Genomic DNA, 15656 nt, shown 5'->3' on the forward strand with positions numbered 1-15656 from the left:
CACTATAAACTGCAAACATTTATTTGGCTGCAATTGTGATTATTCCGTTAAAATAAATGTTAGAGTTTCCAAAATGCATACCTTTGCTATTACCACGGACATAAGATAAGATAAGATAAATATAAGATACATCTTTATTGTGCATTTCTGGAAACTTGTCTTTGGCTTCACCAGGTTCATTAAAAACAGTGATGTTTATTTGTACGTTATGTCTGTTTGAACCAGATAAAAGCAGCTGTAGTCGTAAAGAGACTGGGTGATACCAGCAACGCATTCTCATCTCAGTGCGTCATTACCAACGCTTTCAGACAGCATGAAAAAGTGTAATTATACAGCTTTAACATACTGCGCGTGTTCCCACGGACGGCAATCCGTTTTTTGGCGGACAAGCAATAACTACTAATAATATTCTTTGTGGGGTTCATCAATGGTGATAAATGATTCGAAGCATATACAGTGAGGAAAATAAGTATTTGAACACCCTGCTATTTTGCAAGTTCTCCCACTTAGAAATCATGGAGGGGTCTGAAATTGTCATCGTAGGTGCATGTCCACTGTGAGAGACATAATCTAAAAAAAAAATCCAGAAATCACAATGTATGATTTTTTAACTATTTATTTGTATGATACAGCTGCAAATAAGTATTTGAACACCTGTCTATCAGCTAGAATTCTGACTCTCAAAGACCTGTTAGTCTGCCTTCAAAATGTCCACCTCCACTCCATTTATTATCCTAAATTAGATGCACCTGTTTGTGGTCGTTAGCTGCATAAAGACACCTGTCCACCCCAAACAATCAGTAAGAATCCAACTACTAACATGGCCAAGACCAAAGAGCTGTCCAAAGACACTAGAGACAAAATTGTACACCTCCACAAGGCTGGAAAGGGCTACGGGGAAATTGCCAAGCAGCTTGGTGAAAAAAGGTCCACTGTTGGAGCAATCATTAGAAAATGGAAGAAGCTAAACATGACTGTCAATCTCCCTCAAGACTGGGGCACCATGCAAGATCTCACCTCGTGGGGTCTCAATGATCCTAAGAAAGGTGAGAAATCAGCCCAGAACTACACGGGAGGAGCTGGTCAATGACCTGAAAAGAGCTGGGACCACCGTTTCCAAGGTTACTGTTGGTAATACACTAAGACGTCATGGTTTGAAATCATGCATGGCACGGAAGGTTCCCCTGCTTAAACCAGAACATGTCAAGGCCCATCTTCAGTTTGCCAATGACCATTTGGATGATCCAGAGGAGTCATGGGAGAAAGTCATGTGGTCAGATGAGACCAAAATAGAACTTTTTGGTCATAATTCCAGTAACCGTGTTTGGAGGAAGAAGAATGATGAGTACCATCCCAAGAACACCATCCCTACTGTGAAGCATGGGGGTGGTAGCATCATGCTTTGGGGGTGTTTTTCTGCACATGGGACAGGGCGACTGCACTGTATTAAGGAGAGGATGACCGGGGCCATGTATTGCGAGATTTTGGGGAACAACCTCCTTCCCTCAGTTAGAGCATTGAAGATGGGTCGAGGCTGGGTCTTCCAACATGACAATGACCCGAAGCACACAGCCAGGATAACCAAGGAGTGGCTCTGTAAGAAGCATATCAAGGTTCTGGCGTGGCCTAGCCAGTCTCCAGACCTAAACCCAATAGAGAATCTTTGGAGGGAGCTCAAACTCCGTGTTTCTCAGCGACAGCCCAGAAACCTGACTGATCTAGAGAAGATCTGTGTGGAGGAGTGGGCCAAAATCCCTCCTGCAGTGTGTGCAAACCTGGTGAAAAACTACAGGAAACGTTTGACCTCTGTAATTGCAAACAAAGGCTACTGTACCAAATATTAACATTGATTTTCTCAGGTGTTCAAATACTTATTTGCAGCTGTATCATACAAATAAATAGTTAAAAAAATCATACATTGTGATTTCTGGATTTTTTTTTTTTTAGATTATATCTCTCACAGTGGACATGCACCTACGATGACAATTTCAGACCCCTCTAACTTGTAAACTAACAGGGTGTTCAAATACTTATTTTCCTCACTGTATATTCAATTACTTAATATAATTATAAAGGACAAAAGGTCAAGTCACATCTATTATTATTATTTTTAAAATCTTTCAAACTAGACTGTGACAGTTAACTTAAAAACAAAAACCTCCAATGATTGAATGATTAGAGAAAAGTAAAATCAAACTTTGAAGAAATTCAAAATTATGAGTAAACAAATAAAAGTAGGCCTACTTCATCTATCAACTTCAATCTTGAGGGCTAAATTAATCCAATTATTGGTCAAATTGTGTGCAGAACGGAAATACTGCATAGAGTTTATGGCTGTGTCGCCTGAAATGATGATCATAATATAAACAGAGGCTTTGTTATGTGTAACTTATTGTATTGTAACCATATTTGCACAGCTGTATGCTATAACTTGTAATGTGCTGCTGACTAGTGTTTACTGTAGGTCAGTTTTCTTGAGGTTACTACAGGGGAACTTGTGGGTGTTATTAATCTTTTTTAATATAAAGGGAAACACAAAATTTAGGTGGCCAGTGACGATTCAGAATATAATAGAATATAATGCAGTAAAGCTCTCAGGCATTCCTGTGTTGCTTTTAGATAGGTTTTCTCCTGTAGATCAACTTTTACAAGGTTGTTTATTTGTCATTATATCAGCACAAGGTTGTAAAACGAAACAAAAGTTTGTAGTCCCTTCACACACAGAACTTAACAGATTAATATATTATTTGAATATATGTAATAACATCCCTGCTGAGTCAGCACACATGTATGATTTAGTCTTCCCTTCTCTTTTATGTCTTTGTTTGGGGAAGTAATCTCTTTAAATGTGCATGTGGCACCTTTTCAACTCAATGAGAATTAATTAATTTTAATTCACTTTGAAACTCCTTGAATTTAATGCCTTCTGTGTTTCAGCAGGTTTTCTGGTCATCCTCACTCATGTTCTGCACATTCAGAATCTCTCCACAAATCTGTGTTCTCTGACCAGAAAAAAAGTCATTGGAGAATAACGTCATCAGCTGCACATGAACCTGCTCACACATCAGACTTTCAGAGGGGAGAACACAAGTTTACCTGACTGCTCTTCCCGAAAGTCACTCTCATTGAGTTATTTTCTCTTCTTGTGCACAGAAGGATAGTCCCTATTCATCTTCTCATCAACGTTGTAAATACTCGCTTTCAACAGTGACTCGTTTTTTGTGACTTTTCATATCGTAAACTAGCCTATGTACCGCTTCACATTAACCAGTAGCTTTATTTTGAAGTGTGTGTTTGAAGTGTAACCAGACGTTGCATATATATTATTGCTAACCTGATCTTGACAATGTTACTGGGGCACAGCACATGGATACTGGGGCCTGTGCCCCAGTAAAGTGTCTAGCGAGGCATATGTCCCTTACACTGCCTGTGATGACAGTTGTAGGCTGCATTTGAGATACATGGCGTCAAATTTATATCACAAGTTGTGAGTGTGTAAAACATGCTCACGAGCAAATAATGTTATTTTACACGTGCAAAAATAAACCTTCCCGCTGGCAAGATAAAGTACTCGTGCACAAATTCAACAAGCAAGCGTTGTACAGGTATCTGCGAGCGAGTGCCTGGCATGTTCTCATAGGTTAACTCTGCTTGCACAGTGGAATCCTGCTCGCTCAAGTCTACATGACTTTTGACAATTTGGGGGCGGAAACCAAGAAGGGCACTAACCCTCTTACGATTGGTCACTTTCAACAAGAGAATTACGACACTCTTTGATCTCGCCGCCATACAGTCACATCCTCCATGCAGCTCTCAGTAGTTTCAAACAAGCCATGCTGTCACCCACTTTGAATGGTTTCAGGCGGGACAGACACTAGCAGCCAGGCCAGGATTAACCTGCTGTTAGGCCCTGGGGCTAAGAGGTTTTGTAAGCCCACAATAAAAAAAATAAAAATGTCTAATGACCACATTTGTACATATAAAACAAAAGTAGAAGTAGCCTAACGAAGACAGTATTTCATGAAATAAATGTGCAACTACAACGAGGTAAAACCTCCACAGGCTACTGGAAAGCAGTAAAAAGAGGATTGTCTTACCTTTTTAGAAGTGCTTTGGTCTTCTTTGTCAAAAAAGCCTTCATTATGTTGGTAAAATCCAACTCACGAAGAATGTCGTGTTCAATGGACATCAGTGTGAGGTTTTGCCAGTTTGGAGAAGGAACGCTGTCTGCTCACGTCGGTCACTGGCATGGTCAGGAATAGCCGTAGAGCTTTATCTGTGTTGGGAAACACTGTATGGAGTTTTCTACTTCTTAATACTTTCTGTAACTCCAATGCCGACGTGCTGCTCAACTAGTCATTCTGTACAAACTCTCAAAGTTCTCTTCCAAGTCACAGTAGTATTTCTTCTGCAGGCTCTCAGGTCTTGGGGGAAATCGAATTGAATCTGTTTAAAATTCTGAAGTTTTCACACACGTCATTATATAACAGGTATCTTCAGTCCAGCTCTGACACTAGCCTGTCAATCACACAGACATACACAGATGTACAGAAGCATCTGCGGCCTGACAGCTCGCACTAAGGTTCAGATGACTCATCAGCTTGTCTTTTTCTGTTTCTCTTTGTTGAGCGCCTGCTTTGTACTCAGTGGACACGGTGGGGGACAAGAAAAAGAAAGGACTGTTTTACAGCACTGCATACCACAACAGAAGAAATTACAAAATTAGAAATGTAAGCATGTGAAACCCTCCTTAGGCTGATGTTCCTGTTCACAGATTCTTATCCACATCACAACGGATATATTCATCAAATACCGCAAGGAGACATTTACAAAATGAAAGTCTAATAGACATGTAGAGAAAATATGATTGACAGATATAGACAATTTATCTCTCTTTCTTTCTCTCTTGCATCTACTGCTACTGCTCACTGTGTATTGGTACTGTTCACTGTGTATGGTATTTTGTGTATTGGATGAATGGTCTGAGGGCTGTGTTGCTACTGTAGTATGATGTGATTTGTTGTTGTTTGTTATTTTCTTTATGCACAACGGTCTGTACAAAACAACATTTGGTTCAGCTGTGTGACTTTATTTAACTTTGATAACATGAACGCATTCAGCCATTTTGCATGTAGTGACGTATGCAATGAACTTGTGCCTAGATGTTTTGGGGGGTAAGACTATTCAACAGAGAACCGGTATAATACATTGTGATCAACATGACATAAGCAATTGATAATAGGAAACAGCAGACAATTGTACATAATCATTTGCATCAATGTGTCAAAGCATGTGCAATATGTTCAAAACAATGAGAAATAGCTTTCATGATGTGCACAAGTGACGAGATGATGTGGGGATGAACATGCAGTTTTGAGAATTTCAATTCTGATCTGAGAAATGTACTAAAGCGACTAAGAAAAAATGTAATGCAATTTCCAGTTTATTTATTTTTTTGTGCAATACCCTGGCTTCCTTTCTAGTGCACAAATTCTGGTGCCCGTCATCAGCAACGTTCAGTAATGACTGCTGGATACCAGCGTAATTCTGACACAGGGCTTTGGTTGCAACAGCGGGCGCTGACCATCTAGTATCAGAAAGTGTTTTTAAAGTTTCTATTCTGTTATCATTATGCAACCTCGCCTTGATCGTCTGCCAGCGTGAAGTGGTCATAATTAAATTAAATTATATTAAACAAAGACTGCACAAAACTGAAAAACTGTTCCTTCTCCTCACAGCAGTTCGCACTGGTAACCCCTACCAGATTTAAAGAGGTCATATTATGCTTTTTGGCTTTTCCCCTCTCCTTTAAGTAAAAAAGCCCAAAGTCCACCCCAAAGAGAATTCCCATCTCCCTCAGAAAATACTGCTCTGAACTGCCTGAAAACAGCTCGTTTGTAGTCCAGCCCTTTCCCTTTCATCCCTGTGACAACACAGCAAAATGCGCGGCATAATGCTCACCAAGCAGCTAGTCCGACACACCCTCAAAAACACCGGTGGAAAAACACAATGTAGCTACCCTCAAGGCGGTCAATGGACATAAAGTGCTTACTGTGACGTAGAGACAGAGCTCAGTTTTAACTTTATGGATGAAAGATACTTTAGTTACAGTTTAATAACTCACCACTCTGAAACTCTTGCTCCAGTCAATGTTGCTAAGCAGGGCCGTGCAGAGACCTTTGGAAGGGCAGGTGCTCAAAGTATAAAAGGCACATGGCACATTATTAAGGATTTAAATAGGGCTGTCCTCAAAATATCAATCCAGAAATATATCATTATGTATTTCTTGCTGATATACTGTACGTATACTGATGCTTCTGTATCGATACATCAGCAAATGCTGTGACACAGTTTTGAAAAAGAAACACGGGGAATACCCAACTCTAGCTTTAAAACACTGTGGGCTGACATAACGTACAGGGAACAGTTGCTGTTGAGGGGTTGCTATGGATGTTGTTGCTGCTGCTGATACTACTGGAGGTGATCTGTGACTAGATTTATTTTAACAAACAAAGAATATATATTAGATAATTAAACAAATATGTGACAAGATGTAAAGATTGCTGAAAGTGTTTGGAACTGGCTCACTATAACTGACCTGCTGTAGTGCTGCAGTCGTTGCCAAGGCTGACTGCTACGAGAAAATAAGAGGGAGATGCTCACAGAGACTGCTGCACACCGAAAGTTGCAGGTAGAGGAAATAACATACCAGATTCAAAAAAGTGTGGTAAATAATCTGAGAAGGAAACAGTACTGGGAGAAAGGACTAGTTTTTTTTTTTTACTTATTTACTTTTTTTAAATATCTATTTTTATGGAAGTTTTATGTTTTATGTGTATATATATTTTTTTAATTTATTATTATTTTATTTTATATCAACACACACAAACACAGCTTTTGCTGTTTTATTTCCTTATCTAATGAAATGTATGAAATTAATTGTTCTTATATACTTTATATGTAGCTTTGGAAATATTGTTGCTATACATTCATGCCAATAAAGCTAATTTGAATTGAACTGATAGCCGGTGTTCTGTCAATTTATGCTACCTATTGAGATGTGCTACTTAGCAGTCTGTTTCCACGCCCATAAATATGTGCAACCTTGCTGTTGGGCATGCCGTCAAGACAGTGGCTGATTGTCAGCAATATATAAAAAATCAGAATACAATACCCCCGATATCTTAAATAAAGATGGCATAATATAGTATTTCAACATGCTCCCCATCTCCTTACATTACACATGGAGTGAGTAGTGGTGCAATATAAAATGATTCTGTAGTAGGAGCATTATTTGATAGGGGATATTAGTCTTTATCAGTATACGCTACCCCAGAATGATATTATAATATAATCAAAAAAAAAGATGTCATAATACTGTGACAGTTATAACTTTATGGGATTGGAAAAGGAAACACATAAAGTAGGATTTTTCATAGGGCAGAGAGACTCGATAGACTCTGCTATCAATTTGTGCTACGGTAGCATTATTCGACAAGGCAGCATATATCGTCAGAACACCGGCAGCTAACTTTACTTCTACAGGCGACACACAGCAATATACACAACTACTGTGCATGCTCTCTTTGCGTCTTTCTAGCAAAATACATCCAACAACCCACAACAAGCACAGAGGTAAACCCCTCTTACCGGCAGAATCGCAGGTTGCACCCCCCTCTGCATGTGTCTGTTGCTAAGCTGGTAAGGGGATATACAGCTGAACTGAATCCGTGTTTACCGCCTTCTCATGACCCGCCCTAATGTGCTTCGTCCAGCACCTTCTGTCCCATCAGCTGTACAGTGTGTGTGTGAACTCCTCACACACAGTAAGGGAGAGGTAGGATGGGTTTCCTCTGCCTACGTTTCCATAAAGGATCAAACTGACTGATCAGCTCCATGCTACCCAAATAGTTGCCATTGTTGCCGTCTCAAAACCTGTGGCTATCAACTCTAGATTAGATACCAAGCTTGCGTTTGAAATGTGTAATGGAGAAGAATCTTCTCTGGTGTTTGTATTGTCATCCTGAGGCACAGAGGTCAGCCTCTCTGTTCTGGCACAATTCCGGTCCCATTTTTGCCCACTAAACATGCACCTGTTTGACCATATCTGTATTGCCCCTGAGTCCTGGGTCTCCTACCATTCTGTTTTCCCCTGTGTTTTGCCTGCCTCTCTGTCTCCTCCTCTCCCCCTGCGTGTGCTCTTCCTCTCTCTCTGCTCTTGAGCCCAGCTGACGATCCACACCTGCACCTCATCAGCAGCCTCCTCTACCTGCCACACCTGCCAGCAATAAACTCCATCTCCACCAGTATATCAACCCCGGTTCTCCACACAATCTCTGCTTGATCAGCCCTGTTGGTGGTCTGGCTGACTCCTGCCCCTTGTGCCCTGTCAGAGGACCGATCGACATCAGTCCCGTTGGTGATCCAGCCGAGTCCTGCTCCTCGTGTCAAGTCCGTAGTCCTGCCCGTGGTCCAGACTACACCACCTCCTCGTTCCCTGTCCACAATCCTTAGCCCAGAAGACCAGTCTCTGGTTCCCCGTTGTGCTGCTTCCCTGCCGGCGTCAAGTCCAGCTCGGCCTCCACAGTGGATTCGCCTTCGCCACAGGCCTCCAACCCGACCTCGGGAGAGACCCTGCATTTGCCGCCAGCCTCCAGTGAGGTTCTGCCTTCGCCGCCAGCTCATCGCTGTTGGTCATTGATTCAGCCTCCAGAGGGTCTCCACCTTTGCCGTGGGCCCCAAGCCCGACTTCCTCGCTGGCCCCATGGACGTCCAATCCTCCTGTGGGCTTTTGCCCTGTTCAGCCTGTTGGGTCAACACCCGGGATTTCCCCCCCAACCGACTAGTTTCTCTGCCCTGCCTCCATGCTGCCCGCCTGATGTCCGCTGTTCCCTCTCTGCCTTTGAATATCTTTTTTTTTTTTTTTTTCCATTTTGGAGGCAAGGGGGATTGCTCCCATAAAGTGGAATACATTTACAGTATGTATGCATGCATGCTACAATGGTCATAATTACACACTTCATGTACTGCTGTGTTAAGACACATTCACAAACATCCCCAACAAGTGAAAATCAATAAATAACCAGATCTGCTCAATTAAAGTCAAGAAAGATGTTTGGTCAATAGTGCAAAATATATAGCAACCAATTGCATTCAACAAAACACTTTATACAGGGAGAGGGTTAATGAGGTTGTTTTTGGTGAGGGCATCCCACTGTCACAAGCAGACCATGTCATAGGCCCCAGATGACCCTAACCCTGAGAAGAAAGATGAAACAGTGTTAAGGCTAATACATTGAAAGACATGGATTTTAATATTATAATGTAAATAATTATGATACACATGGAAAATCAATATTTCCCAACCATTTTCATGAGGTTGAGATTGCATGAGTGAGAGTACACACATTTAGTTAGGTGTAGTTGTATCTGGGCATTGGCATGATTTTGTGTGCTCCAGTAAAGAATTTGATAATAAGTAACTTTAAACTTTTTTAATGTTATTTCTGTGGAATAAAAGTTGTCAGACTGTACTGTAGTAAACTTTTAATTGCCCCACAGTGATGAAAAAATACTTTTGTCAGTGATTATCTTACTGCATTTAAATGTGGCATTCACCACATTTTTATGTCAAATGTTATTATCAATATCATCATAACACAGCAATGGCTAGAAATTAGAGTAATTTAAAAATTTGCCATTACTTTCATTATTTCAGGATGAGCAAAGCAGTGTGGGGGATGTTTTCCACAATAGGAACTTAAATCCATGGAGGACTACTGAACTTTCTGACAGCATTTTACAGATGATCATCAAGGATAGAAATGTGCAGATCGATCCTAAAGTATCGATATTTCTGATACCAACGTTTCCTACTATAGGATTGATACTCATATAAAAGGATCGATCTCTAAACTCAGTAATTTGGAGTGAGTGTGTGTTTTATCAGAAGTATCTTACTGTCACCAGGATTGTCTAACTACTCGGTTGATAGGGACTACTTTTCCTTCCGCCTGTCAAAGTCATGCTTGCGCTACGGCTCTGTGACGGAGCTTCTTTGAAGTGGGCCGCTGCAGCCCTTTACATTTCCCGCGATTGAAGTCACGCCTGGCTGTATTTTAGCTGTGAAGGTAACAATTACGCTGTGTGTGATGTGTGTGTGATGTGTTTGCAAAGACAGTGAAATATTTTGGCAACACTACAAACTTCGCTAAACATCTGAGATTAAGTCTGTCACAATAATAGGACGATTGTTATGAAGCGGCAGTTCTGAGCAGGATATTTCATTATAATTAAAGAATATGACGTTTTGAGTAGTTTGATGTCTTGACATTATGCAACTATTATTTTGAATTGGAAAGACTACAGCCTACTCCTTATTTCTCTCATAAATACAGAAACAGGAGGGGGGAGGTCACATTAAACTAGAAATAAAATATGTAAATAGTATTGGTATCGGTATCGGCAATACCAGCCTGGGTATTACTTGGTAATGGATCGGATAGGAATTAAGTGGTCTTGCACATCGCTACTATATGGGCATGTGCTCCCATAGGCCCAGCAACGGCTCAGTCTGCCTGTTCTGCCCAGCAACAACAACAGCCTGGTAACATGCTTCAGGTCTTGGCCAATCAGAGGACAGTGGGGCCTTAAAGAGACAGGAGCGCCTACAGCTTGTTCAGACAGAGGCTGAAATGAAGACCTACAAGAAGAGTCAGTATAAGAAAATAAAATATTTTTTGAACTTTGAATCATGCAAAGCTGGCATACAGGAGTCACAGAACTTAAATATAGGACTGGAAAAGCAGTTTAATAGGTCTCCTTTAACACGTGTTGTGTGTGAACACTCAAAATGTCCAGCGGTTAAACTCGCACGAGTAAAGCAAGGCGAATATTAAATTTTCTGTCAGTATGAACACACCTTTAGAGGGCGAAGCCTATACGGAACAGAACGGTAGTTATGTACTGTAAAGCCAGATTCTATGAGTATAGGCGCAGCCCTCTAAGTTCAAGGCCTCACCAGACCTTGGTTCTCCGGATTAATCCGGGATTCCGGATTTTGCGTTCAGCTGCCCAATTCCACACTTGCTCAGTGTGTACCCCAGTCGCTCTTGCACATCAGTGTTGCATAATGTGTTGGGCAATAATAACATTACTTTCTAGTCTAACTGATTTCCAAAACAGTTATATTATTACAGTTATTATTTCAAGTAGCACTGTGTTATTGTGTTATTGTGTTATTGTGCTACTGAACACACCATTCCTAACGTGAATGATGTGCTGCAGGTCAGGGCCCGGGTTTTAAGTCAGCTGTTAGCCAAAAAGCTAAATGAAGAATGGAGAACAAGGGAGAGAGGCGTTCTTTCCACAGCTGTATGTAGCTACTGCCATTGTGCACACTATAAATTATTTTCAGTTGACTCTGCGCTCCTCATAAGTCAACAGACAGGCACACAAGGGCTCCTAGAGTCAGTGCCAGGCGCTCTATGGGTGGTAACCATGGCAACGGCTCTGTGTACCACTGGGCGCGATTCCGTGAAGCTGTTGCGGTAACAGCCTTGCAATAAAATTACCTTTGGGAATGTTTGGTCCACCTCTATTTACATTCTTAGCATTAGATAGATTATTAGAAACACTACCATCTATTTTAACTCTTATTTTTACCTACTATATGAGTAGACTATGTATCTGGTACAATGCCTTCTGTAGTTGAGCCTGAGTTTTTTAGAATAAGGAGTGTTCTCTTTCATCTAATGGTCACAGTGAGGAACTGCAACACTACATTAAATTTGTGGCTAATACAGTGTCATTATTACAATCACCACCAAGTACAAATAATTGTTAGCATTATTATTACAACAAACCATATTAACATCAGTATTGGCAATATAATAAAAGGCTGCTGTTAAACAGTTTTCTGGTGTAGAAACCAGTCTACCTGTTCATACCAGCTTCAAGGCAGTCACGATAGCATACCAAAACGTACGGCGATTACTTTTAAAATACAGTCACCAAACAAGAAATCATAAATGAGCTAAAAGAAATGATCATTGAAAGATTCTAATGAATAAATCCTAATGACCTCTGTGATCCCCTGACTTTTCCTCTGACACCATCTGCAGCTCAAAGTTTCTCTTATCCAGCGTTAACATTTACCTGATAAATTATCCTAATGACCCTCTGACTTTTCATCTACCACCACGGGTTCACATTTATGGTTTGGACTGATAAGTCTCAACAACATTTAGATAGGCTGCCATGGAATTTGGCACATTAAACAGTATTTGAATACCCTGACATTTCCTCCAGCATCACCACAGGTCACAATTTAAAAGGGACATTATATCTGCGAAACATCAGCATTAGAATTGTCATTGTGAGCTTGTTAGCATGCAGACATTAGCATTTACCTTGAAGCACTGACTGACTGACCTTATGGGGGCAGGGACCCACAGGTTGGGAACCACTGCAACAAACAATAAGGAAACCGAGGTACCTGCCCATGTAGCTACTCAATCATGAACAAAAAATGCACAAATTAACTTATACATTGTTTTTCAATAAACAATACGTAATGTTTAGTTTACACCATTTTCTCTTTAACTACCCACTTCTTTTCCAAATGCAATCAAATATTTGCACAACTTAGATGTTTTTGTGTAAACCTCACATAAAAAGTCTCTTGTTTTAGTCAGACTCCTGCTCGCAGCCAGAGGCTAAACACTGCATGGTGTCTTCCCCTCAGCTCACATGCTCCTTTGTTCATACTGTTGCTAATACTGTACCTATGTTCCACGTTAGCTTGTGTCATTCTGACCAGCTAAAAGTACAGGTAGAATCATCTCCCGGTTTTTGCCAACATAAGGAGATATTTGCTTATAAAAAGGATTCTTTTTCTGTGGTTGAGGAGGGACACTACCAGTCCAGTCCGCTCATAACATAGATAAGGGGTAACTTTTGAACCTCTGTTTGTTATGTTAGGTCCCTTTCTGAATTTTGACTACCTTTCTCTGTAGTAAAATGTTTGAGGTGGCATTAGTTATCTAAAACTATGGTATTTAGTTGCTTTAGTTGGGGCAAATAACAAACGTGACTGGGAGATCAACATGCGAGTAAAGGGTTACTAAAAAGTAATGTAATGACTTGAAAAAGTAAATGTGCTGCTAAGAGTGTTATTAGATATGTTTTCCTTTTTATTTATTACATATGCTCAGCTCCAGGAGTAGCCTGTGGGGTTCCTGCGACATGCTGTGTGGACCCTTTGGAGAACGGCACAGTGTGGAACTCTCATTGTGGTTTTGGAGCCCAGCTGCTGGATGAGTTCACTGCTCAAAGTGTAATCTTCCTGGGCGGTTGCCTGGGGGAGAATCTCTTGTTGGATCGAGCAGCATGAAGGCCTGACAGGGACAATTGGAATTTTTGTACTGGGGGCCCAGGTTCTGACTGTGTTTATCACTACGTGACTGTTAGAAAACATCCAGTGGTTACACGTTTACAGATAGGGGTTGAAGACTCTTATATTATGTGTTGATATTTAATGAGTGCTAACTGCCTTTGGGTCTCCACCTTGTTTGTCACCTGTAGTAAACATAATGAACCCGACTCAGATGACTGCGCCTGTTTTGCCAGTGGGAATGATAAAATTCCAACAAAAATGTAATGGTGACAGACCAATGTGCATTATTCAGCTAGCAAAAAGCCAGTGTTTTGATTCAGAAAGAAATTTCATCAACAGAATCAAGACATTTCAGCTTTTAAAGGCCAAGAAGACCTATTTAACATTTTGTTTCAAAGCCAGCGGTGCCTTGCCGGACTCTAAATCTACAGTCTAAGCCTTACATACATGCGTTACATGTGTTGTGCTGTAAAAACAATCACTTCTCCTGGACAATATGTTTCACCTTTTTTCAGATTGTTGTCAAGTGCTAGCTCATGGTGGGAATTGTTGGGTCTGTTGTTGGGACGGTGCTCTTTGTAAATAATATTACAGAGAGCACCGTCTACCTGCTCTATATGAAAAGTGCAGTGTAATAACTTCTGTTATGAATTGGTGCTGGTGGTGATGTGCAGTGGATAAGATGTATGCCTTTGGTGTGGGAGACCTGGGTTCAACTCCTCACTGTGACACATCCACCAATGACACTTAACCCCTAGTTGCTCCAGAGGCGTGCAACCTCTGAGATATATAGCAATTGTAAGTTGCTTTGGATAAAAGCGCCAGCTAAACTAATAAATATAAATAAAATTGAATTCATGAAAATGCAAAGAGGTTGACATTTTGGAAAACACGCTAGATGAAAAGATTACTCATGACTGTACTGTAAATATAGATGAATATCTATGTAGCGCTTTCTCAGTATCTTCTAGCATGAGATACAGCGCCCTGGGTTCTTTTCAGTAATCTGCACCCTATAGTATCAGTTGCAACTTTTAACCACTAACTACTTTAGGAACACTCTAACAGAACTATATCAATTTTACAAAAGATGGTGCAGATGTGTAGTTTTTAAACTGAAAATCCTCTGCTTCAAATGTGTATATTTATAACAATGACAAAGAGGTAAATCTTATGACATAGCATTTATTTACTACATTTTAAAAAATAAAAAATAATAAAATAAAATTAAATAAAGTGACCTTTAGGGTTAAGAGAGATGTTCCCTCAATTACCTAATCAAAGTATACAACCGTCCACTTTTTTCCCCAGATACTGTAAAACTGATAGGTCAGTCTGTACCTTTAAAACTCTTGATGGAAGCTTAAAGTTCTCTGCCGTAAACACTTACTGTAAATATCTAAATGTACCTTAGCAAACACTATTTTTTCACATTCCAACTGCTAATGAACATTCAGCAGCAAATACCTCAGATAACTTCATATAAACCATTATATATCATATATCCATTACCACAGCGCTGTAAGTTACTCAGTTACTCTAATGGGCCCCAAAAAATATAAAAGCCGGCAGTAAAATAAACAACCCCCGTTACAGGCCTGAATGCAGCTTGAGCTATCTGGTGTTCTGTCCGGGCCTCTCAGTCCACACACACACGGCAAGCAAGGCGTGAGATACTATGCTAATATGCCTACCGGCCGAAGTTAGCTCAGAGATCCACAGTAATGTCCACAGCAGACTCTTAGCCAAAAACACACTTCTCTTAAATGAGTCAGGCTAAAACTGTGTCTCTACCCTCTAATATTCCTCTTGGTTCGTAACTATTCGCCACTCAAAATACAGTCGCACACTCACGCGGCAGCGTCTACTTCTCTCTCACGTCTCCCTCGTTTTTCTGCTCCTCCAGTTCCTCTGAATGCTAGTCCCGCCCCCTAACCAATCATACCTTTTAGAAACTAGATGTCTCTGTCAGTGGACTAATCAGAGGCACATAAATAAAAGCATCAGGTTAATATGTCTCACCTCGTGTTGAGTGATGTACGTTCTAAACAATTATGAAAACACTGTCCCCTTAAAGGAGCAGCGCCTACTGTAGTAACAATGTAGGGTTTACACTGCTGTGTTTAAATTAGCTCTGGGGTTTAACCCAGGGGCTACATCTAAATGACTCCTCTGTGCTCACTCAACACTAAGCAAGACAGTAAAGAAGCATTCTTCCAAAATGTCAAACTATTCTTTTAAGTATAAGCAAAATGCACAG

The sequence above is a fragment of the Micropterus salmoides genome, unplaced genomic scaffold (assembly GCF_014851395.1).
Source record: "Micropterus salmoides isolate LMB-PRFRI ecotype aquatic unplaced genomic scaffold, ASM1485139v1 Ms_hic_scaffold_10, whole genome shotgun sequence".
Lineage (NCBI taxonomy): Eukaryota > Metazoa > Chordata > Actinopteri > Centrarchiformes > Centrarchidae > Micropterus > Micropterus salmoides.